This window comes from Salvelinus alpinus, chromosome 28 (genome assembly GCF_045679555.1).
Source record: "Salvelinus alpinus chromosome 28, SLU_Salpinus.1, whole genome shotgun sequence".
In the NCBI taxonomy this organism is placed as follows: domain Eukaryota; kingdom Metazoa; phylum Chordata; class Actinopteri; order Salmoniformes; family Salmonidae; genus Salvelinus; species Salvelinus alpinus.
This window is the reverse complement of record NC_092113.1, coordinates 22,832,272-22,852,945: the sequence shown is the minus strand read 5'-3', so window position 1 is coordinate 22,852,945 and position 20,674 is coordinate 22,832,272. Positions and strand designations below refer to the sequence as shown.

Here is a 20,674-nt window from a genome sequence, read left to right as displayed (position 1 = left end):
TGCCGGAGCCGTCCAGCCAGGACCTGCCAGAGCCGTCCAGCCAGGACCTGCCAGAGCCGTCCAGCCAGGACCTGCCAGAGCCGTCCAGCCAGGACCTGCCAGAGCCGTCCAGCCAGGACCTGCCAGAGTCCCTCAGCCAGGACCTGCCAGAGTCCCTCAGCCAGGACCTGCCAGAGTCCCTCAGCCAGGACCTGCCAGAGTCCCTCAGCCAGGACCTGCCAGAGTCCCTCAGCCAGGACCTGCCAGAGTCCCTCAGCCAGGATCTGCCAGAGTATCTCAGCCGGGACCTGCCCCTTGTCCCGGTGCTGCTCCTTATCCCGGTGCTGCCCCTTGTCCCGGTGCTGCCCCTTGTCCCGGTGCTGCCCCTTGTCCCGGTGCTGCCCCTTGTCCCGGTGCTGCCCCTTGTCCCGGTGCTGCCCCTTGTCCCGGTGCTGCCCCTTGTCCCGGTGCTGCCCCTTGTCCCGGTGCTGCCCCTTGTCCCGGTGCTGCCCCTTGTCCCGGTGCTGCCCCTTCTCCCGGTGCTGGCCGTTCATTTAGGGGAAGTTAGTTTTAGGGTGGTCATTGGAAGGGGAAGACAGAAGCGGGGTGTGACTATGGTGGTATGGGGACAGCGTCCTGAGCCGGAACCACCACCGTGGTCAACTGCCCACCCGGACCCTCCCCTGGACTTTGTGCTTGTGCGCCCGGCGTGCGCATCTTGAGGGGGGGGTACTGTAACAGTCCTGACCTGTTTTATGTTGTTTTTATGTGTTTATGGTCAGGGCATGTGTTTTGGGTGGGCAGTCTATGTTATTCGTTTCTATGTTGGTTTTGGTTTGCCTGGTATGGCTCTTGATTAGAGGCAGGTGGTTTGCGTTTTCCTCTAATCAAGAGTCATATTTAGGTAGGGCATTCTCACTGTTTGTTTGTGGGTGATTGTCTCCTGTGTCGTCGAATGTATGTACCATACGGGACTGTTTGGCTGTTCGTTTATTTTGATGTCGTCTGTTTCCTGTCCGTGAGTTTACGTTTAGTTATGTAAGTTTATGTTCAGGTTTCGTCAACGTCGTTTTCTTGTTTTGTATATTTGAAAGTGTTTTGTTTCGTGTTGCCATCATCGTATTGAAATAAAAAGATGGCTTACTTCCCGAATGCTGCATTTTGGTCTGATGATCCTTCTCTCCTCTCCTCGTCCGAGGATGAGGAGAGCGACAGCCCTTACACCTGTCTTCTAGTTTTCTCGGCGTTGACCCTTCTGCCTGTCCTGACCCTGCCTGCCGTCCTGTACCTTTGCCCCTGTAAACATTGTTACTTCGACAGTCTGCATCTGGGTCTTACCTTAAATGTGATAGTATGTCGTGACTGTACTCAATAATCTGATGACTGTTGTTTATCTAATCAACTAACCATGTTAAATTGTTACCCTTTTTTAAATTAATCATGTAACAATTAAATTATTAGAATTTGGGGTACTACGAGAACGGTTGTTTAAAGAGTTACCATCTCCCGAATTAAACTCTAAAGGTCTTTACCTATCACATCCATAAACAGTCAATTTATTAATCCTAACCTTATCATATCATCATTCTGAACAGTCGTAACCTTGCATCAGCAAAATCCAGAGCCTTACTTATGATTCAATACTACACAAATTGGTTTAATTTATTATTTACTAGCTAACTAAATGGTAACCCAGAATAAACATGTTTCTCTCCTAACCGGGCCTTCTTGGAAAGGGGGTTTGTTGGGCCTTTTCACGTCACGCTTGTAAGGCTCTGATTGTCCAAAGGGGTCCCCACCCGTCTTCTACTGTTCTCCTCTACAGTCATCTGGGATCCGGTGACTTGTTGTGTTGTCCTGAACAGAGCTACAGTGTATTCTACTTCCATTTGCTCTGGAAGATGCTTCTTTGAAGATAGTCTAGCCAGCCGTGTCGATGGTTCTCAGTGGGAGAGTAGCATACTACGGTGATTTGAGAAGAGTAGTAGAATGATCCCACTTAAATTTGCTTTTCTTGATACTTTACTTAGGATAGCTAATCAGCTGTACCAGTGATTGTCCGGGAGGTGACTTTATCGTCTCTACCTCGTGTTGAGATTTCAGAGTTCAAACCACTTTAAACGTGAGCTGCAGCTCAACGTCTCTCTGGTCTGATATGTTAATTCTTAACCCATCATTTTATACAGTTTGTTAGAAAGGGAGGTTCCGTCAGGCTGACACGCTCTCTGACCTCACTCAGGGGCGTGGTTTGTCACTGTGCAAAGTTATGTAAAACTATTATCTCTTATGGCACAACGCATCGGATGGACACTTCACACTTTTCAAGTTACAGTATTTCCTTCATAACATTTTTTTTTACATCACAAAATAACACATAATATGACATTAGTGTTCAAACGAAGACACATTCCTCTGGTGAACATTGGAGAGGGAGAGAGCTGAATGTTCTGTCCTTGATTACAACAGGGAGTGAACTGTCAACCCCCACCAGTTCCATTCTCCCCCCTCTGTGGGTGAGAGCAGGTTTGGTTGAAACTATTTACTGCAAAGCTGATCTGACCTACTTGGATCCTCACAGGACAGTCATGACATATACCTTATACTATATAGCTTATATTGCTGTTATATACCTCATAGTGCTGTTATATGCCTGATAAAGCTGTTTTATAGTGCTGTAATTAAGCATTGAGGCCCGAGGGGGTGTGGTATATGGCCAATATACTTTAATGTTTTATTTTACCTTTATTTAACCAGGTAGGCAAGTTGAGAACAAGTTCTTATTTACAATTGCGATCTGGCCAAGATAAAGCAAAGCAGTTCGACACATACAACAACACAGAGTTACACATGTAGTAAAACAAACATACAGTCAATAATACAGTAAAAAAATAAGTATATACAATGTGAGCAAATGAGGTGAGATAAGGGAGGTAAAGGCAAAAAAAAAAGGCCATGGTGGCGAAGTAAATATAATATAGCAAGTAAAACACTGGAATGGTAGATTTGCAGTGGAAGAATGTGCAAAGTAAAGATAGAAATAATGGGGTGCAAAGGAGCAAAATAAATAAATACAGTAGGGGGAGTGGTAGTTGTTTGGGCTAAATTATAGATGGGCTATGTAAAGGTGCAGTAATCTGTGAGCTGCTCTGACAGCTGGTGCTTAAAGCTAGTGAGGGAGATAAGTGTTTCCAGTTTCAGAGATTTTTGTAGTTCATTCTAGTCATTGGCAGCAGAGAACTGGAAGGAGAGGCGGCCAAAGGAAGAATTGGTTTTGGGGGTGACCAGAGAGATATACCTGCTGGAGCGCGTGCTACAGGTGGGTGCTGCTATGGTGACCAGCGAGCTGAGATAAGGGGGGACTTTACCTAGCAGGGTCTTGTAGATGACCTGGAGCCAGTGGGTTTGGCGACGAGTATGAAGCGAGGGACAGCCAACGAGAGCGTACAGGTCGCAGTGGTGGGTAGTATATGGGGCTTTGGTGACAAAACGGATGGCACTGTGATAGACTGCATCCAATTTATTGAGTAGGGTATTGGAGGCTATTTTGTAAATGACATCGCCGAAGTCGAGGATCGGTAGGATGGTCAGTTTTACAAGGGTATGTTTGGCAGCATGAGTGAAGGATGCTTTGTTGCGAAATAGGAAGCCAATTCTAGATTTAACTTTGGATTGGAGATGTTTGATGTGAGTCTGGAAGGAGAGTTTACAGTCTAACCAGTCACCTAGGTATTTGTAGTTGTCCACATATTCTAAGTCAGAACCGTCCAGAGTAGTGATGTTGGACGGGCGGGCAGGTGCAGGCAGTGATCGGTTGAAGAGCATGCATTTAGTTTTACTTGTATTTACGAGCAATTGGAGGCCACGGAAGGAGAGTTGTATGGCATTGAAGCTCGTCTGGAGGGTTGTTAACACAGTGTCCAAAGAAGGGCCAGAAGTATACAGAATGGTGTCGTCTGCGTAGAGGTGGATCAGAGACTCATCAGCAGCAAGATCGACATCATTGATGTATACAGAGAAGAGAGTCGGTCCAAGAATTGAACCCTGTGGCACCCCCATAGAGACTGCCAGAGGCCCAGACAACAGGCCCTCCGATTTGACACACTGAACTCTATCAGAGAAGTAGTTGGTGAACCAGGCGAGGCAATCATTTGAGAAACCAAGGCTATCGAGTCTGCCGATGAGGATGTGGTGATTGACAGAGTCGAAAGCCTTGGCCAGGTCAATGAATACGGCTGCACAGTATTGTTTCTTATCGATGGCTGTTAGGATATCTTTTAGGACCTTGAGCGTGGCTGAGGTGACCCATGACCAGCTCTGAAACCAGATTGCATAGCGGAGAAGGTGTGGTGGGATTCGAAGTGGTCGGTAATCTGTTTGTTGACTTGGCTTTCGAAGACCTTAGAAAGGCAGGGTAGGATAGATATAGGTCAGTAGCAGTTTGGGTCAAGAGTGTCCCCCCCTTTGAAGAGGGGGATGACTGCAGCTGCTTTCCAATCTTTGGGAATCTCAGACGACACGAAAGAGAGGTTGAACAGGCTAGTAATAGGGGTTGCAACAATTTCAGCAGATAATTTTAGAAAGAAAGGCTCCAGATTGTCTAGCCCGGCTGATTTGTAGGGGTCCAGATTTTGCAGCTCTTTCAGAACATCAGCTGACTGGATTTGGGAGAAGGAGAAATAGGGAAGGCTTGGGCGAGTTGCTGTGGGGGGTGCAGTGCTGTTGACCGGGGTAGGGGTAGCCAGGTGGAAAGCATGGCCAGCCGTAGAAAAATGCTTATTGAAATTCTCAATTATAGTGGATTTATCGGTGGTGACAGTGTTTCCTGTCCTCAGTGCAGTGGGCAGCTGGGAGGAGGTGTTCTTATTCTCCATGGACTTTACAGTGTCCTAGAACTTTTTTGAGTTTGTGTTGCAGGAAGTAAATTTCTGCTTGAAAAAGCTAGCCTTGGCTTTTCTAACTGCCTGTGTATATTGGTTTCTAGCTTCCCTGAAAAGTTGCATATCACGGGGGCTGTTCGTTGCTAATGCAGAACGCCAAATAATGTTTTTGTGTTGGTTAAGGGCAGTCAGGTCTGGAGAGAACCAAGGGCTATATCTGTTCCTGGTTCTAAATTTCTTGAATGGGGCATGCTTATTTAAGATGGTGAGGAAGGCATTTAAAAAAAATAACCAGGCATCCTCTACTGACGGGATGAGATCAATATCCTTCCAGGATACCCCGGCCAGGTCGATTAGAAAGGCCTGCTCGCTGAAGTGTTTCAGGGAGCGTTTGACAGTGATGAGTGGAGCTTGTTTGACCGCTGACCCATTACGGATGCAGGCAATGAGGCAGTGATCGCTGAGGGATGTTCTTACGCACAACGCAACGCGGAGTGCCTGGACACAGCCCTTAGCCGTGGTATATTGGCCATATATCACAAACCCCTGAGGTGCCTTATTGTTATTATAAACTGGTTACCAACGTAATTAGAGCAGTAAAAAGAAATGTTTTGTCATACCTGTGGTATACGGTCTGACATACCATATGCTGTCAGCCAATCAGCATTCAGGGCTCGAACCACCCAGTTTATAATATACCTTATAGTGCTGTTATATACCTTAAAATGTTGTTATATACCTTATACTACATACCTTATAGTGTTGTTATATACCTTATAGTGCTGGTATATACCTTACAGTGGTGTTATATACCTTATACTATATACCTTATAGTGCTGCTATATACCTTATAGTGTTGTTATATACCTTATAGTGTTGTTATTTACCTTATACTATAGACCTTATAATGCTGCTATATACCTTATACTATATACCTTATAGTGAGTGCTGTTACAGTATATACCTTATATAGCTGTTATATACCTTCGAGTGTTGCTATATACCTTATAGTGCTGTTATATACCTTATACTATATACTGTAACAGCACTCACTATAAGGTATATAGTATAAGATATATATCAGCACTAGAAGGTATATAACAACACTATAACATATATAACAGTAATATAAGGTATATACTGTAACATCACTCACTATACCTTATATTGCTGTTTTATACCTTATAGTGTCGTTATATATCTTATATTGCTGTTATATACCTTATAGTGTCGTTATATGCCTTATATTGCTGTTATATACCTTATAGTGTCGTTATATGCCTTATATTGCTGTTATATACCTTATAGTGTCGTTATATGCCTTATATTGCTGTTATATACCTTATAGTGTCGTTATATACCTTATATTGCTGTTATATACCTTATAGTGTCGTTATATGCCTTATATTGCTGTTATATACCTTATAGTGTCGTTATATGCCTTATATTGCTGTTATATACCTTATAGTGTCGTTATATGCCTTATATTGCTGTTATATACCTTATAGTGTCGTTATATGCCTTATATTGCTGTTATATACCTTATAGTGTCGTTATATACCTTATATTGCTGTTATATACCTTATAGTGTCGTTATATACCTTATATTGCTGTTATATACCTTATAGTGTCGTTATATGCCTTATATTGCTGTTATATACCTTATAGTGTCGTTATATACCTTATATTGCTGTTATATACCTTATAGTGCTGCTATATACCCAATAGTGTTGTTATATACCTGATAGTATTGGTATTTACCTTATTTTGCTGTTATATACCTTATATCTATACAGCCAGCGCTAACTGACATGACACTCTCCCCTGTGCACACAGCAATTAAATTCATTGGCGGCTGCTTTAGCAAGATATAGTACCAACTATAAAGAGGGCAACATAGCAATTACAGCAGAACTGTTAGTCTGATATTTTCTAGCTGCTTCCTGTCAAACTATGAAGTGTAAAGGGAATGGCTTTCTGTGTGCAAGTAGAGCATGGCAGTTCTTATCTGACATACACTGTGTGCACATGACATAGACTGACCAGGTGAATCCAGGTGAAAGCTATGATCCCTTATTGAGGTCACTTGTTAAATCCAATTCAATCAGTGTAGATGAAGGTGAGGAGACAGGTTAAAGAAGGATTTTTAAGACTTAAGATAAATGAGACATGGAGTGTGTATATGTGCCATTCAGAGAGTGAAAGGGCAAGACAAAAGATTTAAGTGCCTTTCAATGGGGTATCAAGAATGGTCCACCACCCAAATGACATCCAGCCAACTTGACACAACAGTGGAAAGCATTGGAGTCAACATGGGACAGCATCCCTGTGGAACACTTTTAACACCTTGTTGTCCATGCCCGACGAATTGAGGCTGTTCTGAGGGAAAATGGGGGTAAAACTCAATATGAGGAAGGTATTCCTAATGTTTTGTACACTCAGTGTATACAGCTCAAGGAGGTAATGCCAGATGAGTGAAATTCTATTAGGGCTGTCCCCGACTAAAAAAGATCTTGGTTGACCGAGAGTCATCCTGTTATTTCGATCAATCGATTGGTCGAAATGTTTAAACTTATTTTTCCACATAGAGGCAGTGTGTTTGAATAAAATCAACTACATATGCACTGAGCTTGTCTGATGCTTTAAGCACACTGCTTGATTAAATAATTAAGACACACAAATGACTCAAGAAAGAGCCCGATGGTCACACTGTGTTAAAAAAAATGACAGTGAGAGTCTGTGTGACTGGCGCATGTTGTCTTGCTCTCCTCCATACTGCAGTGAAAAGGCACCACAGCACAGGAAGTGTTTATTGCGCTGTCTGTGATGGAGCTGCAACATTAGTTTCTTACTTGTTTCTGACTGAAAAGTTCTGCTATCAAAATCCCTCATTTGTTTAGGAAAAACATTCCCTATTCCCTCAACCCTGCTCTCTTTACATGACACATGTATGCATCGCATGCACATGACCAATAGGGCCTGACCGATAGCCTATCATAATTACATCAATAATTGGTTATAACAAACTCCGAACACAGTAATGTCGACAGCAAAATGAATGCGGAAGACGTGAAAAAGAAACTTGAAACGGGCGAATGTTTGTTTACTGGTTGCTTGGGAGGGAAAGGGAAGTCAGATCTGTGGAAGACATTTGACATAGTTGTGGAAACTACTGGAGATCCAGATAAAGGAGGGTATAGGAGCAAGCATTGTGTGAGTATTATGTGTGCCAAACAGTTGCTGTTTGATTACAATATTATCATTTGCAACAGTGTAAACAACAGTAAATAAATAAGTCTACCAAAAACTGTTCATAGATATTTATTGTTTTGGCTAATTATTCAAAGCTCCCTTTGATATTTAATTTTAAAACTAAAATGCTTGATTGCATTTCAAAGCATGACTATCTCGTATGCTGTGTGATGGCATTAACGAATGAATGCTTGATTGATTGATACATTATTTTTTTTAATATAGGCCTAAGTTAGTTAGGTTATTAAGACTAAACAGGAGGTGCTCTTAGTCCTACAGCTCGACGGTGGTTATACAAGGATACTATACTCGGCCTACTAATGATAATGACATTAATGATTATTATAATGATGATCATAATAATAATTGTACTAATAACAATAACAAGATCAAGAAAAAGGAGGGTATAGGAGCGAGAGCTGTGTGTATATTATGTGTGACAAACAGATTACAATGCCATTTTTCTGCATGTTTGGAACAGTGAAACAATCGAAATAAATTATAAGTAATACCAGTCTGTTCTATCGAGAATTTTATTTTGCTAAAGCCTTTATTACAGCATAGCAAAGATTCAAAACAGCCGGATCTGTGAAATTACTATATCCGACATTTTGCATTTGCATGAGGCTTGGTGCTCACAGAATCAATCGGCTATTAAACAAACACTCAAACAGGCAAAAGAAGCAACATTTCTTATTTCTCTAGATATATATGGATGATTTATAAAGCCAGACACATTTAACACTTGATTATTGATTATAGAGCTAATTAAATTGGGGTTTCCTCTCTCCTCAATTTTCTTAGACAATTAGTCTAAGGCAAGGGCTGTTTCCTCGTCTCTGCTGCTGCTGCCTCCGCCGCTGTCACAACGTCTGGAGTGGTGGGTGCGGAGTCAAACGCAGAGAGCAGAGTATACTGGGGAAACCGGAATTTATTTAGGTTTCCAAAGCTAACGCCCAAAACAACAGGCGAAATAAATCCAAAATGGTCCAACCCAACACAGGGCACAAACGGACAGGAACACTACACGCACATCCTGACTAACAGAAAACAATCCCGCACAAAAACAGGCGGGCCTAACCGGCTTAAATAACTACTGAATCAATAACAAAATAAGAGACAGGTGCAACCAATAAGACAAAACAAACAGAAAAGGAAAAGGGGATCGGTGGCGGCTAGTAGACCGGCGACGGCGACCGCCGAGCGCCGAGCGCCACCTGAACAGACAGGGGAGCCACCTTCGGTGGGAGTCGTGACAGCCGCATTGTTCTCAATCCCAATATGCTGGTTAATTTTGCTGTTATGCACATAGCAACATAGGGAAAGGTGCCAATTCTACTGGGAACTAAGGAATATGTTTCAGAACCGCGGACAGCGGCCGTATCCAACGCGGGAGAAAGCACATTTGTTATGAAATAATATTCGATTTATTAGTGTTGCACCATTATTTTTTACATAATATAACCATATACAATTTCAGTATCACATGTCTTAGAGTGATGGACTGTGCCATCCCCATGGCCTCCAGAATGGATCAGTCCACTCAGACGGGCGCGACCGCTTGACTAAAGAAATCTTGGCCGAACAACAGCCTATCGACCAAGCAATCGACCAGTCGACTAAATGGGGTCAGCCCTAAATTCAATACACTGTTTACAAGTAGAACGCATTCTTCACTATGCTCAAATCGTTCTAATTACATAAAAGTGTCATTAGAGACAAACACTACCGTATATGGAATGATTGTTAATTTTGACGTGTGACTGACATCCATTAGACAACTCTGTTTCACATGAACAGCATTGCAATGTGAGACAGTCCATCTGGCTTCTCCTAATAGAACCATCAACACACTACTAAAGATAAAATAAAAGGGATATAGAGAAGAAAACTGTCAATTTAAGAGTACATGGAAGATATTGGTTGTCGAACGGGGTAGTGCAACGTCTAGCACAGACTTCCAGCTATAGGGTTTATATACAGTATAAAGTGTTAACATCCTGGGATATCTTTCCACAATTATCCTCAATTTGAGAATATCATAGCTTTTCTCATGACTCCTCTCACCGAGGAAGTATCAGTTTCATTAGTGACGCCACCACTGTCGTTTCAGACCTAAAAAGCTTCAGCCAAACTCCATGTACTGCACTAAATAAATTAGCTCGTTTTTTTCATACAAAACATTCCTTGATGTGTTGTGTTTTTCCAATACTAAGCAGAATAAGAGCATTTCCTTTCATATACAGCAGTCCTCAAAGCTGGCGCTAACCTCAAGGAATGTAAACACAAGCAGTCTGTAAACAGGACTCTCTCTGGGCCCCCCTCCAACAAAACTGACTGACTGACCACCACAAACCAGCCTAATGACGTCCCTCACTGACCCCAAAATTCAAAGAGAGGCGCAGCTGCATTATTAGGCCAGGCCAAAGGGGTCTCAGGAGAAAGAGGTGTAAGGAGGAGGAGGAACGTCGGGGACAATGGCAGCAAGGCTCTCCTCTGTTCTCCACTCCTCTCCACTCGAACCATGTTGAGCCTTAGTAGTGGAGAGAACAGAGAACTAAAGCAGACAATCCCACAGAGCACACACTCACTCAGTGGATCACACCATTGCCAATCAGTGAGTCATGGAACAGAAAAATGGGGGGATTAATGATCTGAGAGCAGCCCCAGCTGTCGGCTCCTAACGAGGGACGGACAGGCCGGCCATCCAGTCGCTTGGAAGCCCTCCTCTCCTTGCTGGAGCCATCAGCACTTTGAAGAGGGGGTTGTAGAGTGGCTCGGGCCCAGGGCTCAGGGCCTGGGTTCAGTGTACCATCAACTATGTTCTATATCCTCCCACTAACCGATGGGGACGCTGTCAGCGCCTCCGCACAGAGAACAAAGGGCACAGAGAGAGAGAGAGAGAGAGAGAGAGAGAGAGAGAGAGAGAGAGAGAGAGAGAGAGAGAGAGAGAGAGAGAGAGAGAGAGAGAGAGAGAGAGAGAGAGAGAGAGAGCAATCAGATGTCCCACCACAGCGCAGAGAACAAGTAATACAGGCCTCATTTGAAGCACACTTATTACATTACAGCCCAATAAATAAATGGGCTTCTAAGAGCTAGGGGTCTCAGTTTGGGAGGGTGTGGAGGAACAGCCTGAGTCTGGCCCCATTGTTTGGATTTGTGTGTCTTCATGTGTGTGTTGAGTGTAATCTTGTCAGTAAATGTTGGTGTTTTCACGTGCTTGTCCATGTATTTATGTAGGAAGGGAGGGAGGGTGAGTGTGTACGTTGGGACAGATTTTCACTGTCCTGTCCATGTAGAAGCTATCTCCTCTGTCAGCATTAAGACCATCCTAATTGAGCATAGGAGCGCTGGAGCACTGGCATTGTGGGGTTGATCTGCTGGGTGCTGATAAACTGGTTTCTCTGCTCCAGGGGAGAAGAAAAGGTGCCATGACAGAGTTATGAGGCGTGTAAAAAACCTGATTGCTTCCCCTGGGCAGTGGGCAGGTTCTGAATGCCCCATGACAACCCAGACCTGATTGCTTCCCCTGGGCAGTGGGCAGGTTCTGAATGCCCCATGACAACCCAAACCTGCAGACACAATCTCACACATCCAGAACAAGGCTCAGATACCAAGGCAGGAGCACTACTTCAGTCAAACCCCCAAACCGACTCCAGAAGGCTTCTCACAAATTAAATATAAATAACTTATTTCATATAACTTAATACATATTTCTCTTTTGGAGGGAGCCCCAAATCCTGCCAATTAATTTGACCCTGTGTCTGACAACACTGCCTACTGGCAAACCGCTTTCATTGGCTAACCCAAGCAGTGTTTTCTTAACAACCTAGAGTGTAACAAATACCTTAGAGCAAACAGACTTGTGTTTATCCTGAGCTCAACACAATAACAACAAAAATGTTACCCCTTCACCCAGGCCAGATCTATACATTTGCTGTGAACGCTTCTGACATTTTCTCTTTAGTAACCAAGAGTGGAACAGTCACAGAGAAAGAATAGAGATCCCATACATTATTTCCCTAGTTCTGACACTTTAAATATTTCACACACCGTTGGCAAGGAGAAAGTGTATTGGTTTTACATTCCAGCAGCCAGGATGAAAGCGAGAGACTGGCCAGTGGTGGGGCCACAGAACTGGCCTGGGTCATGGCCTGTGCCAGACAGCCCAGCTTTTACACATGGCTGTAAACATGCATGCTAACTGGCTGACTGTGTTGTTCTCTACCATGCTTTGCCTACACTATGCCCCTCTAGAACCTCTGTCAAAGAGAAACTTAGAAACAATAGCATCATAGACAATAAACACCACGGCCGGCCCGCTCATTAGGCAGGATTATGCGGCAAATTAACCAGGGCGGCATTTTCTGAGCTAAACTGACCAAGACGCACCTCCAACAACCACACATAAAACCTCACATAATTCTGCCCAAAAACAATGGCAATTTCTCTCAACCAGTGGCATATGGGCTTTTTAGGGGAGCGTTGATGCCGCCCTGTGATAAGCAATGCCCACGTTGTCAAAGCCAAGGGGGGCAAAATATTTTGATTGTCCATTCCCAGCACGCCTCTCCAGGGTGCTGTTGGAGAGACCCATCGCTGTGGTGTCCACCAAAGTTTAGTCCAAAAATGATCTAACATAAATGATGCAACAGATATAGGATATGGTATAAAGAGTATGTGGCTTTTTCTGCAGCCTATTCTGTAGGAGATAAAATGTTTGACTATTTTTATTTATTTATTTATTTTTTGCAAATAGATTGGGGCTTCTATCAATTGAAATTTTCTGCATCATTTCCAATCCTCCAAATATATTTTTTTATAAATAAATATTATTTTAAATATACAGTTGAAGTCGGAATACACCTTAGACAAATGCATTTAAACTCAGTTTTCCACAATTCCTGACATTTAATCCAAGTAAAAATTCTCTGCCTTAGGTCAGTTAGGATCACCACTTTATTTTAAGAATGTGAAATGTCAGAATAATAGTAGAGAGAAGGATTTATTTCAGCTTTTATTTCTTTCATCACATTCCCAGTAGGTCAGAAGTTTACATACACTCAATTAGTATTTGGTAGCATTGCCTTTAAATTGTTGAACTTGGGTCAAATGTTTCGGGTAGCCTTCCACAAGCTTTCCACAATAAGTTGGGTGAATTTTGGCCCATTCCCTTTGGTGCACTCCGGACTGGCCTTGATTTTTTTGATGGTTTTTTAGTCCAGTCCGGACCAAATCTTAACCAATCATAGATGTCTATGTTTGGATCAGATTTGGTTCGTTCCAGACTAGAGCTGTGGCGGTCATTACATTTTGTCAGCCGGTTATTATCAAAAGACTGCCGGTCTCAAGGTAATTGACCATTAATTAACATAAACACATTTAGCATCTCCAGGCCTCCAAACATACAAACTGCATACAAGCCACTGATGTGTGCCATTGGAACATATACGCTTAAAAAAGTATAATAAATCAATTTAATATACACCATCACAATAAATCCATTATTTATTTTGTCAGGTCTGAAGAAACATGATATGACAAAAATGTATTTCAGAAGAATAGAATATGAGTTGTTATCTCGCTCTGCTCCATGCCATAGGCTGTGGTCTTGTTAATTTAGCAGACAAGATATGCTTATAAGTCCCGTGCCCTTATTTTATTTTATCTGATTTTATAGTAAGAAGAACATAATTGAACTTAGCTGAATAAAAAAGAAAGGATATTTTTACCATTCTGGAGCGAGTGCACATATGAAATGGTTATGTTGAGCGTAGAAGTGATAATTTGAAACAGGTAGATTTAAAGTTATTTTGCAACTTTGGTTGTGAATGATACAAAATGTAGAATGTCTTAGAAAAAAAATATATATATGGGCTGCTTGATGTGACTATAGACTATTGATGATTTGAAGTAGCAAAAAAAGCTTGGGCTCTGTTCCTCACCTCAGGCTGCACAACTGTTCTCTCATCAAGGGATCATATTTTCACCCATCATACTATTCTCAATTGAATCTTGTCTTTACTAATACAGTACCAGTCAAGTTTGGACACACCTATTCATTTCAGAGTTTTTCTTTATTTTTACTATTTTCTACATTGTACTCTCTGTTCATCATATATGCATAGTCACTTTAACCATATATACATGCACATACTACCTCAATCAGCCTGACTAACCGGTGTCTGTATGTAGCCTTGCTACTTTTATAGCCTCGCTACTGTTATTTTTCACTGTCTTTTTACTGTTGTTTTTATTTCTTTACTTACTTATTGTTCACCTAATACCTTTTGTGCACTATTGGAGCCTATAAGTAAGCATTTCACTGTAAGGTTTACACCTGTTGTATTCGGCACATGTGATAAATAAACTTTGATTTGATTTGATTAGACTAATAGTGAAGACATCAAAACTATGAAAAAACACACATGGAATCATATAGTAACCAAAAAAGTGTTAAACAAATCAAAATATATTTTATATTTGAGATTCTTCAAAAGCCTCCCTTTGCCTTGAAGACAGCTTTGCACACTATTGGCATTCTCTCCACCAGCTTCATAATGTAGTCACCTGGAATGCATTTCAATTAACAGTTGTGCCTTGTTAAAAGGTAATTTGTGGAATTTCTTTCCTTCTTAATGCATTTAAGCAAATCATTTGTGTTGTGACAAGGTAGGGGTGGTAAAAGACCAAGTCCATATTATGGCAAAAACTGCTAAAATAAGCAAAGAGAAATGACAGTCCATCATTACTTCAGGACATGAAGGTCAGTCAATCCGAAAAATATCAAGAACTGTCAAAGTTTCTTCAAGTCCAGTCGCAAAAACCATCAAGTGCTGTGATGAAACTGGCTCTCATGAGGACAACCACAGGAAAGGAAGACCCAGCGTTACCTCTGCTGCAGAGGATACGTTCATCAGAGTAACCAAACATGAGCAATGGACATTAGGCTGGTGGAAATCTGAACTTTGGTCTGATTAGTCCAAATTTGAAATGTTTGGTTCCAACCGCCTTGCCTTTGTGAGACGCAGAGTAGGTGAATGGATGATCTCTGCATGTGTGGTTCCCAACGTAAAGCATGGAGGAGGAGGTGTGATGGCGTGAGGGTGCTTTGTTAGTGACACTGTTTGTGATTTATTTAGAATTCAAGGCACACTTAACCAGCATGGCTACCACAGCATTCTGTAGCGATACGCCATCCCATCTGGTTTGCGCTTAGTGGGAGTACAATTTGTTGTTCAACAGTACAATGACCCAACACACCTCCAGGCTGTGTAAGGGCTATTTGACCAAGAAGGAGAGTGATGGAGTGCTGCATCAGATGACCTGGACTCCAAAATCACCTGACCTCAACCCAATTGAGATGGTTTGGGATGAGATGGACCACAGAGTGAAGGAATAGCAGCCAACAAGTGCTCAGCATATGTGGGAACTCCTTCAAGACTGTTGGAAAAGCATTCCAGGTGAAACTGGTTGAGAGAATGCCAAGAGTGTGCAAAGCTGACATCAAGGCAAAGGGTGGCTAATTTGAAGAATCTAAAATATATTTTGATTTGTTTAACACTTTTTTGATTACTATATGATTCCATATGTGTTATTTAATTGTTTTGATGTCTTCACTATTATTCTACAATATAGAAAATAGTCAAAAAAAACAAAAAAAAAAAAAAACTTGAATGAATAGGTGTGTCCAAACTTTTGACTGGTACTGTATGTGAAAGTTTTGATTTAGAATGACCCATGATCAAATGGGCAGGAACCGGGCAGGGGAAAAACTACATGTCATCTGTATGCACTCCAATAGCAAATGGAGGGTGCACACTTTCCGCTGGTCCATTTTTGCCAGGTAGGCTACTTCGGTTTTATACAGTAGTGGAGCATGTACTTAATATGAGCAGCTGAGAAATAAATATAAAAACACTTATTTCACTCCATGCATCAACCACTGTTTGAGGAGCATACTCTCGCTGCGCGACAGGTGATATTCCACCCAAACTCTGTATGCCCAGTGCTTCATTTGGGAAACGAAGTGAAATCTGTTCGGGAACATCGACAGTAACATGTTTTCACAACAAAAAATATTTAACTAAAGTGTTGGCAGCCCCTCTGCGGGCTCGAGAAAGGAATAAAGTAGAGAGAGGAGATGGAAATGCATAGTGGTGATATATTCTGTATAGCTAAAAATGTGTCACCCAATTAATTATGAAAATCTGAAAAAAAATCCCTATTACTAGGCTATTCAAAATTGCCCTGCACAATCTATGAACCAACAGCATGGCCTAGGGCTACACATTCTCTCCAAGACTCATAGATCGACATTTTGTAGCGTAGCATATTGTAACCAGTCCATCCAGTATGCATAATAATACAGTCCACACTCAAAGGCGATTACTCAAATTTGTTTAATTTTTGAGTATAGGCTACACCAATTATGTACCAAAGACATCTTAAATCAGTTTTATGTTTTAATGAGATGCGTAATATGCGGTAGGCTATGTAACGGCACAATCATCATTTTAATTCCGTTTTTTGGTGGGGCTTGGGCTCATAAGCCTATGCGTATGCATAAACTATAATACGCATATGGTTGTTTTGAATGAATCATCACCTTAGATTTGACTGTCCATTTTGTTGTGTTAGGCTTTGAAACAACATCCACAATGACCATGTTTTCCACTCAGTTTCAACCTGCTGTTGAACTTCTTACTTCAAATCGATCATCATAGTGAGGTGAGTTTTAAAAGCATGATGATGTTTTGATGATAAGTGTTTGATTTTCGTTGTATTTGCATTGATGTCAGAGTAGTTAGAGGGACAATAGCAGGCTGAGTCTTAGGCCATTAGGACCTGATGGAGGGACAATAGCGGGCTGCGTACCAGGCCTATTAGGATCTAATGGAGGGACAATAGAGCCCTCAGTTCCAGGCCATTAGAACCTAATGGAGGGACAATAGAGCCCTGAGTACCAGGCCATTAGGACCTGATGGAGGAACAATAGAGCCCTGAGTACCAGGCCATTAGGACCTGATGGAGGGACAATAGAGCCCTGAGTACCAGGCCATTAGGACCTGATGGAGGGACAATAGAGCCCTGAGTACCAGGCCATTAGGACCTGATGGAGGAACAATAGAACCCTGAGTACCAGGCCATTAGGACCTGATGGAGGGACAATAGAGCCCTGAGTACCAGGCCAATTAGGACCTGATGGAGGGACAATAGAGCCCTGAGTACCAGGCCATTAGGACCTGAAGGAGGGACAATAGTGCCCTGAGTACCAGGCCATTAGGACATGATGGAAGGACAATAGAGCCCTGAGTACCAGGCCATTAGAACCTGATGGTTGTTAGCAAGTTGGGTACTACCAAAGCATGTCCAGAGTGCATAACAGGAGATTACCTTGACTCAACGGTCTTGTGGAATTTTACTGCGGTCATGACTCATGACTGCCGGTGTGGTGGTAATACGACCGCAACAGCCCTAGTCCAGACAGCCCTAGTCCAGACAGGCACTTACATATTTTGTCTTGCCCATGAATGGCACACACACACAATCCATGTCTCAATTGTCTCAAGGCTTAAAAATCCTTCTTTAACCTGTCTTCTCCCCTTCATGTACACGGATTGAAGTGGATTTAACAGGTGACATCAATGAGGGATCATAGCTTTCACCTGGATTCACCTGGTCAGTCTATGTCATGGAAAGAGTAGGTGTTCTTAATGTTTTGTACACTCAGTGTATATCAATATGCAAACTAGACCAGTATCAGATCTATGCTTGTCCTAACGTCATCACCACATGTCCTTAAAGATCAAAGCCATGTTCACTATTCAGACTGTATATTTGTCTTGGACGGAACTGTTATCAATCGTTTCAACCACTCAACCACTGCAAAGATTATGATCTCCCTCCTTTCACTCAGCTGCTCTGTAACAACATGTCCAGTGGTATTGGAGCACCACTTCTCAGGCAGGTCGTATCCGAATATCCATTCTCAGAGTGGCAAAGCACAGCTAAATTGATTGTCTACTCTACACTCATGAAGATCAATGACCCTGACAGGCTTCCATGACGACCGTGATGTATTGATTAAGAAGAAGAAAAGGACAGCAAAGAGAAAAACATACACAACAGCAGCAAATATCTTGAGAGATGTAAATGTAATTTCATACATCCATTTGAATATGTGACCTGGAGCTATATTCAGTAAATAATAAAGAAAAGGTGTTCTGCGTGTCAAATAGATATGCCAAAACCCCTGAATCCCTAATACCTTGGCACATTGAAAGGGACTTTGACATCAGTACGCTTTAAGGCACATATCCACTCTGTGAGTAGATAACAGTACTGTAATAGCACAACAAATACCACTGCTGTCTAGACAAATGAATGCTCACAGCCAGCACCTAAGAGTGAATGTGATGAGATGTGTGCCAAAGTGGGAAAGGACTGGCCATGGTCCACGATGATCACAGAGAATAGAATGTTGTCTCCACAATAGTTGCATTCTTCTTCTGTGGTGTTCTTAGGGTGGTCCAAGCCCAGAAAGCTGAGCAGGAAGAAAAGCACCATTTAAACAGATATTTTCATGTGGCTTCATATGTGGTTACCAGGAACCATTACCAAGAGATCACAAGAGATGTCGGTATTTGACTTTCATTAATTGTACAGCTTTGACTTTCACAGGTAAATGCCTGCAATATTTGCTAAGAAAAGCAGTGCAAATCTATTAACATCTTCACCTTCCACGACAGAGAATGTATGAGGACCGGACAGGTTTAATGATTTACAACTAGAGGATAACAAATTGAGGAATAGGAGCCCCATTAAATAGATCTTGTGCATGCCTGTAACACACACACACAGCCATAGCCTATGGCAGACGGTGGAATCAGACATGACTAATTCATTTAGTATAAAGAAAAGAAAAAGAAGACAAAGCAAACAAAGGAGAGGAGGGATAAAAGCAAAAGGGAGGGGGGGAACCTCTGGCCTTCCTTCCATCCCATTCTTTGTGGAAGACACACCACTTCTAGGCCTCCCTCCCACGCTCCACTTGGGCCTCATTTTGCTGAGTCGCTCCCTCCAGGCCAGGGCTGGTTGGTTCCCACATTGTGGCTCAGGGCTGAGGGCTGCTGCCTCTGGCTCCCTCCCTGGCTGCAGTAGGAGCTCTGCCTTCCAGAGAGACCCTCGGGCCCAGGAGCAAAGGTTACACCAACACAGCCACCGCTCTGCACCGCATCACAGCATGTCAGGACCTCACCAACGGTTGCCTTGGCGCTGTATTAGCTAGCCAGGAACTTCCGACTTGAGGTTAGCTCAAAGGCTCAGTGATTAGCCTTGTCCAAGGCCCTTCACTATTTCCCTTTTTCCTTTCTCTCTCTCCACCTGCACCTCTAACCGGTCTAATTTCCCTTCTTCATCCTCCTCTTTTTTTACCTGTTCTTCACCATATCCTCCACAATATTCCTTAGTTCATTTGATGAAGGACAAAGGGGCTTGTCACCAACATCTTTGTTGAATCAATATTGACCTGACAAATTGTACCTTTTATTGTTCCAGTATCTGTCTCTCTCTCTTTCTCATCTCTCCTCTCGATCTCATCTGTCTCTCTCTCATCTCTCCTCCCTCCTCTCGATCTCATCTGTCTCTCTCTCTTTCTCATCTCTCCTCTCGATCTCATCTCTCTCTCATCTCTCCTCTCGATCTCATCTGTCTCTCTCTCTTTCTCATCTCTCCTCTCGATCTCATCTGTCTCTCTCTTTCTCATCTCTCCTCTCGATCTCATCTGTCTCTCTCTCTTTCTCATCTCTCCTCTCTCCTCTCTCCTCTTGATCTCATCTCTCTCCCGCTCTCTCATCTTTCTCCCTCTCTCATCTCTCCTTCTCCATCTCATCTCTCCCTCTTATAGATGTCTAAAGATTAAAAGCCATACAAATATTACTAACTGCACATTATTCATAGACTATCCTCCCACTCTTAAGACTTCTGTTTTCACAGAGTCCATTCTCTGCCAGGCTATGTCACTTAAGCTACAAACAGGTGCATGCCATTACTGAGTGATAACACTGTTCCGGTAACATTCCACATGACAAGCAAGTGTGTAATCGATGTTGTGGGAAATTAAGTTAGAAAAAAGTAGTTATAATTGCAGAATGTAAATATTCGGTTCTCTCACAAGTGGGGGCCGACCACCCAGGATGCTAAATATCCCCCCCCCCCCACACTCCTTGCCTGACGGGCCGAGGGATGTCTTTTTGTGTCTATCTTTGTGTGAAACATAACCAAAGCTGCTGAGGTTTGCACACACACACTGTGCTCTGTCCCTGGCATATATAGATCTGGTTGCTACAGATTGACATGAGTAAGCATATTCTTAAGTCGCTCTGGATAAGAGCGTCTGCTAAATGACTTAAATGTAAATGTAAAGAGAGAAACAGACAGAAGAGAGGAAATAGTAAATAGGTAAGAAAACAGCACCCAGGCAGCAACTTATTTCAGCCCTTTTATTGTGTGGATGGATGACTTATAACTGCAAGTAAAATGTTGTCCTATGACCTGCATCGTCC

The 20,674-nt window shown here is 42.5% G+C and overlaps 1 protein-coding gene across 4 annotated transcripts in view; it reads right to left on the bottom strand.

The window, feature by feature from the left end:
* Positions 1-20,674, bottom strand: part of LOC139557431 (signal peptide, CUB and EGF-like domain-containing protein 3) — a 121,257-nt gene that overhangs the window by 99,245 nt on the left and 1,338 nt on the right. The gene's annotated exons all lie outside the window — the stretch shown is intronic.